This window comes from Marmota marmota, unplaced genomic scaffold (genome assembly GCF_001458135.2).
Source record: "Marmota marmota marmota unplaced genomic scaffold, marMar, whole genome shotgun sequence".
In the NCBI taxonomy this organism is placed as follows: Eukaryota; Metazoa; Chordata; class Mammalia; order Rodentia; family Sciuridae; genus Marmota; species Marmota marmota.
In genome coordinates, this window is record NW_026000206.1 from 10773497 (window position 1) to 10783496 (window position 10000).

Below are 10000 nucleotides of genomic sequence, written 5' to 3' on the forward strand. Positions count from 1 at the left end.
GGCCCAGGGCGCCCTCACCTCCCCGCCTCTCCGCTCGCTCGCGGCCCAGCACACACACTCCCAAGACCAACCAGGCCTGGGCGTCCCCTGCCCCCGCCCCAACGTATCCTGGCATCTCAGCCCCTCTGAGTAGCGACGAGCAGGTACTGGAAGCTACCAGCAGGTGAGAACCTCAACACAGCCAAGATAGCACTCATGCCTGGCCTGTGCTGGGCTTGAAGAAACTGTCCCTGGGCGGCCAACTGTTTTGGAGGCTTTCTGGGGGAGGAGGGGGGGTCCTAAACTCCTAGTCAGAAACACAATGCTCTGCGGAGAGCGATCCGAGCAATGGATTTGTACACTTTAACCCAGCGGAAAATCTCTGTGCAGAGGTGAGCTGTAAAATGAGCTCCAGGGGGCCCCTCTGGAGGTGGCGGTGCCCCTGCCATGACCAAGGACAGAGGAAGGTCCCTCCTGTGCCCTGGGCTGGTGGTGCCACCACAGGAGCCCCTCCTGAGGCCCCCATTCTCCTATTTAGGTGTCCCTTTTCCTAACACGCGGAAGGAACATCACTCAGGGTCACCCTCTGCCATGTGTCTGCCCTACTCAGGGCAGCGCACATAGTAGGTGCTCAGAAGTGCTGAGGCACGATGGCCACCCAGCTCCTTGAAGATGCCAGGCTAACTCGGAAGCTGTCAAAATGTCTCCAACTGCGAAGCAAAGTGAAGGAGCCGAGTTTGTGACGGTGCTCAGCAGCATGGTCCTGATCTCCTACACCCACCAGCTGCCAAGTGGACACACAGTGTGGCCTAACCCTATAAGAACAGCACCCCAACACATGATGAAGCACAGGTGACCCCCAGGGCCCTGAGCAGGGCTCTGCCCATGATTCCCTGACATTAGTGTCCAGAATAGGAGGTACCCTGGAGGCTACAGGAGAGGGGTTGGGGGCCCACTGGACTATTCTTGAGTAATTGGACCAGCACTTACACAATATTGTGACATATGTTAAAGACCATTCAGTGTACACTTGGGGTGAACCTAAATTTGTGGATTGTGTGTGAAGAAATGATTGAGGCAAAGCAACCCTGTGGATCTGAATGAGAGGGCATGCCAGCTACACCCACCTGGGGACAGGCCTCTGGTCTGCAAGCCGTCTGGCAGTACCGGTGCTCCTGCTGTTTGTCTAACAGCACAGAGACCACACTGGGCCACGTGCGACAGGACCCAGCTATGGGCCAAGGACAGCAGAGAATGAAGTCTTGCTGCAGGGGTGAAACAGCTTCCCAACATGATTGCCCTTTTCAACTTCCACAGACACATTTTTTACTCCTAATTCATCAGGCTCAATACCCCCCAAAAAAGGAACATTCAGAGGCAGTGCCTTTAAAGATACTGCCAAGCTTGACCCAAGTACTGAGTCTCATGGAATAGCCCCACTCCCACACAGGTTGAAACCATCTCGCTGCCCTGAGACCAGTGTGCTGTGTCCCCACCTGACCTCCCCTCCCGTGCCTCTGGGCTACTCACACCCCTTCCACCTGCTGTCCAAGCCACCCTTCTGTGGCTCACCCTCTTCCCTCCCCCTTGAAGACCCCTGGCCCCCCACCAAGCCTCCAGGGCTGCAAGCTCCACACCACCTGCCAGGACTCTTCCTCCCACAAGATCCCAGACCCCTCTGCACCCCTTCTCAGGGGACTTGGACTCTTCTTAGTCATGACTATCAACTCCTCTTCTGCATCCTGTTGGTCCCCACTAGACACTGAGTCAGAGGGACTGTAGCTCAGCTTCTGCATCAGACATCTGCCAAGGGCTGTGCAGGCCCCAGGCTGCCCGGATGAAGACATCGTCATGTCCCTTTGGTCAGGAGCCCACTGCCAAGTGGCAAGAATACGTAGCCCTGTCCCTGACACCCCAATCAGAAGGGCCTCTGAGACCTGGTGGTTTCCTTCCCATCCCAAATTACTGCAGCATGCAGCTGAGGCCCTGGCCCAGAGAGGCAAACTCCAAACGTAGAAGCCACAGGCAATTCCAAGCTGCGTGGAGGTGGCGCCAAACCACGATGCACCTCTAAGATGACACAACACTCACCCTGAAGGTCATTCCACTTGGTTTTTCTATCCATGCAGGTGAGGAGCAGCGCAGGTGACCGAGGAATGTGGGAAGAGGGCCTGCGGCCACGGGGACACAGCTGAGCACGTGTGCAGCGGGAGCAGCCCATAGGCCTGGTCCGTGGGGCGGACACAGAATGTCAGCAGTGTCAGCCCAAAGCCCCCAAGGGCAGGAAGCCCTGTGAGGCCTGACACCTCCCACAGTGTCTGGCAGCCACACGCTAACCTCTCTCACGGCAGCAAACTCCGCTAACTGGGAACGACTGCACTTCCACCCAGGGCCAGCGCCGGAGGCCGGGCTGCAGGCTTTCACCTGGGACTCACCACAGCCAGTGCCAGGTCTCAGCCACCGGCACCCTGCAGGGCTCACACCCTCGTGGGTGCACACCTGGAAGCTCAGTGCTCACAGGCCCCAGCCGTGCCAGGAGGCGCTCCTTAGGAAAACACAGTTGGTCTCCAAAGCACGGGGTAAAAGGATCGCCACTGCTCACACGTCTGGCTGGACCCCAGCCTTGGGTGCATGGGCTCATGTGATCAGTGAGGGCCACAGGCCACAGCCCCCACCCCTCTCGGGACCAGAGGAGAGGTGCCAGCTCAACACTTCAGGTGAAAAGATGGAGAGGAATCTGGCCAAACATACCTCCATCCCATCACCTGGCTCCTCGGTGGCCACTGGATGCTTGGTGGGGAAGCCGTGAGGGCCCGAGAAGGCCAGAGGACCCACGGGGCTCCTCTGCCCTCAACAGAATCTCCATGTGTGGATGACACAGGAGGACACACCTCAGTGGAGAGGGTGGGGACCAAAGGGGAGAGAGGAAGATAACCCCGGGTCAGGCTGCACCTAAACTCCAGTCTGCACAGGATTGGCACCAGGTCTGCGGCATCCTGTTGTCTCCACAGAGTTTGTGTTCTCAGTGTTCACTCGCTCTGTGACAAGTCCTCCAGAGCACCCACGCTCCCCCATAAGCACCCACGCCTGTGGAGTCAAGTTCTTGCACGTGCTCGTTACTGCATCCGACGATTTTTTGTGTGTGTAGTAAAGAGTCTACATCACTATGAGTTTTCCGTTCTGTTGTTTATCTAAAAACCTCTCTAAGAGAAGAAAGCTAGATGCTACTTATTTTGCATTTTCTATAACAAATAAGAAAGGTTCAACTATTCCAGTTGATAATTTTATGAAAGCACTTTTTCTCAGGCTCTGCTTCTGTGACCCAAGCCTCAGCCCCTAGCAGTGTGTGCAGCGGGCCTCAAACCTCCCCTGGGTGCACCAGCGGGCCACAGCCCAGCAGTGCCAGGACCCAGCCTGCGCCACACATGCCCGAGCAGACAGCGCTTGTCAGCCATTTCCGACCTCAAGTGCCCGCCCGAGCCACATGTCCAGAAACAGAGCGCATGGCGCACATGGCCCCGGCTCCCCCAGCCCAGGGCTTCTCACACTGTCTTCAGAAGGGTGTCCTTCCCAAACAGAACTGGAAATAAACCCCCGAATGGGGGCCCCGTCTCTCCCACTACCTCTGCCCTGTGCCCCCAGCACTGCCACGGGGAGGGTGCTGGGACCACAGACCCTGTGGCACTCTGGGGAAGAAGGCCAGGCCTGCCCGCATCAGAGCCACACACGCCGCCCATCCCAAGTGAAACCGACGACCCCTTTGTCCTTTGGGGAAGACGGATGGCCGTCGCCTCATGCTCGTCTTGTCAGGGTGCCGAGGAGTCAATACCTTCACCTTGACGTGGAAACTTCGTGATTTATCAGTCCGTCTCCCCTCAAGGGCTTGTGTGGCCCCGGCAAGCGCAGCCAATCGGGGTGCAGGGAGCAGACTGGGTCACAGCCACTTGGAAGGCAACCAAACCCCCCTCTGATGACAGACAAATGTGTCTTGTTAGCAACAGCCCAAAAGCGCTTGACTTGTACTAATAACAGAAAGGCCACGCTGGTCACCATGGGTCCAAAGACGAAGCACCCTGTCAGCAGCCTGGTTGGGAAATTAGCAAATAATGTTCTTTCCCTTGATAAATGGGTGACAGCTCCCTCTCACCAATCATTTTTAACATTTTGATGCATGCCTATGATCCCACTGGAGGGGCAGAAAAGTTTACTGGCCCTCAATGTTCACATGATGAATGGAACTCTCTAAATGTGCGATTTCTGTATGAGGTATAGTTCATTTTAAGCAATTCTAGTAAATGGGTGTCACTGATTAGGACAAATAGTCTACTTGTGCAATAGCACAAACGGTGTATCTCATTCTCCTGGCCTCCTTCGAGACAGGAAAGAGGGGACAGCAGGGACCCGGGAGCCTTCCCACAACCCTCTTTAAAGGGACACATTACTGAATCCCACTCCTAGCTCCAGCTCAGCATGCTGGCAGCTGACCTGCTCCTGTGTGGGGTGGTCATGCTGCCACTGAGGGAGGACACCAGGTGGGCACCCATACCACCTGCCTTTCAGCTCTGCCCTGGAGGCCCGAGGACCCTAGCATTGGCCACTGTGAAGGGGCAGGCTGGGGAAGTGTGCCACCTCTCCTGCCACAGACAACTGACAAGAACCAGGTGGGGAGGGGAGTATCACCGAGTCATGGGCTGGTGGGATGAAAACCTCGATTCAGGGCAAGAGACGCCCGAGCTGACAGCACAACCCCGCGCTATCCTGCAGGGAGATGGCTTGTGTAAAAGTCAAGGCATCCAGAGGTGTCCCTGCTCTGGGGACAGCGCAGAGGGGTGATGGAGAACTGAACTTTCAATCAGTATGGCCAGCATGGCCACAGGATGCACACTGCAGACAGGAATGGGCAGTGGGCAGCTGGGCTCCGCTGGCCCTGGCCAAGAAGGGTAGGGTCACTGGCTGCTTCAGGCTTATGCTGCCCAAACTCCAGAACCTGAAAGTGTTTCTCACTGTGTCCACGTATGTGGCTGTAAACCTATAATGGAAACAATCAGGTGGTTTACGCTTAAGGCAGCCATTGCCATTTGGTTCATCAGGGTAAAATGGCATGATTTGTGGGCGGCAATTAGGAATCATTGGCTCTGCAGATGTGTTTGAGGTGCAGCAGCCAGGGAGGTGAGCAGGAGCTGGCACGGCCCGCTGACCCTGGGGGAACCCCGTCTGGGCCACACCAGAGGTCTCCCCCAGGATCCAGCACTGCCAGGCTTTCCCAGGGGATGAACACGGAGCCCTGCCAGCAGCCTCGGTGGGAACTGTGGCCACGGCTGCAGGACAGCCCTCAGGAGGAACCACTGGCCCTCGACATGCAGCCAGTTCTTGGACATGTTTTTTTTTTTTTTTTTTTTTTAAGAGAAACATAAATACTACATCAGAGAGAACACAAACTGTCAGCAGTTGCTGGCTGAGGAATGATTTCATAAGCCTGAAATTGAATGCATGTCTTTGTGCAGAAAATAATCATTTTTATGTTCCCAACTAGTGACAACTAGTGAGCGCATCACAGACCTGGGGCTGGTCCAGGTATTGGAGTCAAGAGCTCCCCGTGTCCATTGCGGGACATTCGCTGCTGCCTGCCAATATCTCATCCAGGAACTGGCTCAGTCTGTCACTGGAGACACCTTGACTCCCAGTAATTTGTGATAATTTCTTAAATTGAGCAAAAGAAATCTCTAAAATGAGGGTGGGTCAATCAAACGTCAGGGTAAGAGGTCAACAGTTGAAGTCCCCCAAGCCCATTCCTGGTGTCCTGGGAACAATGCTGATGTCAAGCCTCCACCAGTGGCCTCCATTCTTGATTTAAAGGGAGACCACTCTGCCAATGACCACTCTGAACATTTTAAGAAAACAGCAACACACATTTTTGCTGTAGCACTTCACACTTTAGGACATGCCTGTAAAACTAGTTTTTGTGATAACATAATTTCAATTAGAAGCATGCAAACTCCAATCTGTCTTAATCAAGCAACACTGTAATGCTTCTATTCTAATTAAAAAATAATTTCTTTTATTACTCTTAACAACTCGATGTGTTTCTACTGGCGATGTTACAAATGCCCCTACATGGGTTTCCCAGGTAGGAGATTCCAGTACTATCTTAATTATTATTAAATAAGCAAGTGGTACACTATTAGACAAATATTAAAACGAGCATTGCACCCAGTTATTAATTTGCACTATTCGCTTTTAAATGCAGCAAATATCTCATTAATTTAATTTTCAGTGCCCACCCGTTTATATTGCATTTTACAGTCTAGAAGGCGATTCACTATTAACTGGCAATTACATACACAGTGATTGTTAATTCTGCTCCTAAGTGCTAGCCGCTTGAAAACTGTTCTCTCTCTCTAATTTTTGACCTTCTTACAACAGGGGTGAGGCGCACTGGGAATACTAAGGACTAGTATGGAAGCACTGGACATGTCATTTGTGACTCCTTCTTTTAATTCACCGTGCTAATCAACTCAACTGCCACAGCCTCCCAAGGTAATTGTGACTTGAGAGTGGTTGAGAGCAGCAGGCGAAGGGGCTGGACGGGTGGGGCTCAGCCCACCTCCCCTTCCTGGGCAGGAGAGGCCGACTGTGCCCACTCTGGGTTGACTAATAGGGTCTGGTTCTGAAAAATCTGGTATTTCTCAGGTCACTGTAAACAGATCATTTAGGCCTTTTGTAAAGTCCCTCCCAGCCCCTACAGGCTGGCGGGCAGCCCCTCCTCTGCACACAGGTTCATTATCCCCTGGCCCGGCTGCCCCGTGGCTGGCCCCACGCCAGGAAGGTTAAATGTGAGGGTATCCCGGCAGCCTCCAGGGCCTGGGACGCTGATGGGAACCAGACGCCCAGGGACGGCGCCCACGCCGTGACACCCAGTGGGGCAGGCTCAGCTTTCAGCAGGGAGTGGCTCCCGGTGATTACCTCGTTGTCCCCATCAATTTGGGGGCAATGCAAATCAGACAGAAGCTTCCAGGTCAGACAGGGTATGACCCCACCTCTCCTCTGCTCCCTGAGGTACTGCTTCCCCCCACATATCCCTTACACTGCGTTTGAAATGTATATTCCCACTAATGATTGGGGTGTGGGGGGAGGCAATAAATTAGCTTCCAGCTAGGAAGGGCTGAGCTGCAGCGTGGCCTCCTTCAAAGTGCCCGTGCTCGGGAGGAAACCCCTGAGTCCTGGGCAGCAGGACCCTGGAGTGTGGCCCACCAAGCCCAGCCAGCCTCGGAGTGAACGCAACACCATTCGGAAATGGAGGGCAGGCCTCTGGGGAGGCCGTGGGCTGGACCCAACTCAGCTTCCCTTGGGGGAGGTGAGGGACACACAGACACCTGGGGAGGGCACCTCTGGCCAAAGAGGGCATCACCTCTGGCCAGAGGACAACAGGCGGTAGAGACAGCTGCACTTCCCCACCCACTGGTCCCAGAGAATCGGGACTTGGGACCACTGTCAGGTGACGCCTGCCAACCAGTGACAGGCAGCACCTCCCTCCCTGCACACTTGCATTTGTTTACAAGTGTTCAGCCCAGGGCCTTTCTCTGCAGCACTGGGACAGGATCATCAGCAGACCACAGGCAACGCAGAGAAGGGAGCAGGACCTCTCTGCTGTCATATTTTCTCTTTTAAAAAGTTCTCCACTATGACAGTAGCCACACAGACCTCCCTGCCAAAGCACCTGCATCTGCCAGGATCTGAACTCAGGAAAGAACCCAGTGAGACCGTCCCCTGGTCTGATGTAAGAACAAGTAGCATCCTCCTGAGCAGAGCAAATCAGTCTTGCCACATGTAGACACGTGCTCACTGGGTCCCACTAGGCAAATGCAGGTTGTGGCTGAGACACAGAAGCTTGCTCGGGACACCTATCACCTGACATACACCTGCCACAGTGCAGGTGCCACTACATGGCTCAGGAACAATCAATCGATGTCTCTACCTCCAGGGCGCTCAGGATGCAGGCAGCTTCCCATGGACCTAGACATAAGTTCAATGTCACTAACGTCCTTCATGAGGCACTCTTCACCAAGGGCCTGCCATACAGAGACACTGTATAGATTTTACCCCTGGTTCTCACAAAAACTCCACAAGGGAGGGCAGAAAAATGGGACTCAGAGGAGTAGGGAGACAGGAAGCCAGGTCTCACATCACCCAGAGGCTCAGGGCTGTCACATTACAAGACCTGGCTGGTCTTTGCACAGCACCTGCTGTGGCTACAGCCTAGGCCAAGGCCACAGACTCAGGCACATGTGGGATCACACCAACAGTCCCCATGAATACGTGCACAGCTGTGGCTGCAGCTCACACAGGCCAGTGGTCCCATGGGAAAGGTGCCAGGGAGGCCCTATCAGGCCCGAGGCAGGATTCTGACCCTGGCCACTCCCAGAACCAGGACGCACAGTGGTTGTCCTTTATACCCAGCAAAAGCACCTATTTGTTGGAGTATGCAGAGGTTCAAGTTACAATGCGGTTCTGTTCCCGATATGCCTGGAAGTTTTCATAAGTTGAAAATGCCCTACATGTAAATTCTTCAAATACACCTAACCCACCACCATGCCTCACAATTAGCCTCACCTACCACAAATGTGCTCTGAGTATTTATATGAGCCTACTGTTGGGCTGAATCATCCAACACAAATTCTATTTGATAATCAAGTGCTGAATAGCTTGGGTAACTTACTGACCATCATGCTTCAGGAGGAAACGCAGACTGGAGACCTGGGGACACTGTGACGCACAGTGCAAAGTTGAAGACTCTTATGTTGAGCATTAAGATGCCTCAATTTTATAATATCTCATTTTGATATGTCTTTTTTAATACACTGGGGGGCTCAGAATCTGGAGAAGTCAATCTCTCTCATCTCTGGATCTTGCAGGGAGCCCCAGAGGCGGCCAAGGAATATGAAGCCTTGTCAGCTATGCCTGCTGCCCCATGTCATTCAGCAGTTCTGGGCCCTAGTCCCCCGTGGGCTGGTCCCATGGGAGGATATGACCCCTAGCATGGGCAAGCCCTGTCTCCCACACTGACCATGTAGAGGTGCTGGACTGTGGGTACCTGGTGCCTCCAAGGACACAGCCCAGGAATGCCTGTGGGGTCCCTGTGGTCTGGGGAGGGGTAGCCTTACATGTTGTCTCCTGTGCTCCTTCAGTGTCTCCTGGAAAGGGAGGAGGCTGAGTAACTGCCATGACCCTCCCTTGGCTGCAAAGGCAGGGGCTTTAGCACCCTGTGTTACACCTTCCAGAGAGGGGACAGTGCACCAGAGGGAGACGAGGCCCCTCCAGGGCACCTTCAGATGGGGCAGAGCAGGTGTCAAGCCCAGAGCACCCTGCTGTCCCCTGCCACGGACCTTGCAGCCACCAGGACACAGGCGTGGTTACCTGCCACTGCACACACACTCCAAGGCCAGGAGTAGTCAACGAGTACTCGCCCATTCCCCCTGCACTGGGCTTTGGCGAGTACTGTCCAGCGCCAGAAGCCTCCCTCTAGTGTCACAGCCGGTGGAGCTGCCTGGGACTGGAACCCAGGATGCAGACACGCCTCCAGGAGAAGTTTACTCATGGCACTTCTCAAACAGATTGTGTCAATTGAACACTTATGTGGCAAAGCCTTGTGTAAGACAGCCTTGAACCAAACATGGGGACCACAAGGGCCGCCCTTACTGCTGCCCTGAGCTTGTCCAGCACCTTCGAAGAATACAGGACCCCTTCAAGCAGAACCCTGCAGGGTCTAGGACCCCAGATCAGAGCAGGGACCTGACTCACACAGAGGCTCCTGTTTGCTGGGTGTGTGACAGGCGTCTGAGTCCAAATTTGGGCAGCTAAACAGTGGCAACATCACAGGGCAAAGCTGGGGAGATGAGGCGGGCAGAGGACCCAGCATGCAGGTGGGCATGCAGGCCACTGTTTTGATGGAGGTACGGGCTGCTGCTGTTACTGACAGCAGTCCCTCCACACTTCATCTTACGGGGTGTGTGGGAGGCTATGG

The 10000-nt window shown here is 54.4% G+C and overlaps 1 protein-coding gene across 7 annotated transcripts in view; it reads right to left on the reverse strand.

Moving 5' to 3' along the window:
• Positions 1-10000, reverse strand: part of Ebf3 (EBF transcription factor 3) — a 115516-nt gene that overhangs the window by 19522 nt on the left and 85994 nt on the right. The gene's annotated exons all lie outside the window — the stretch shown is intronic.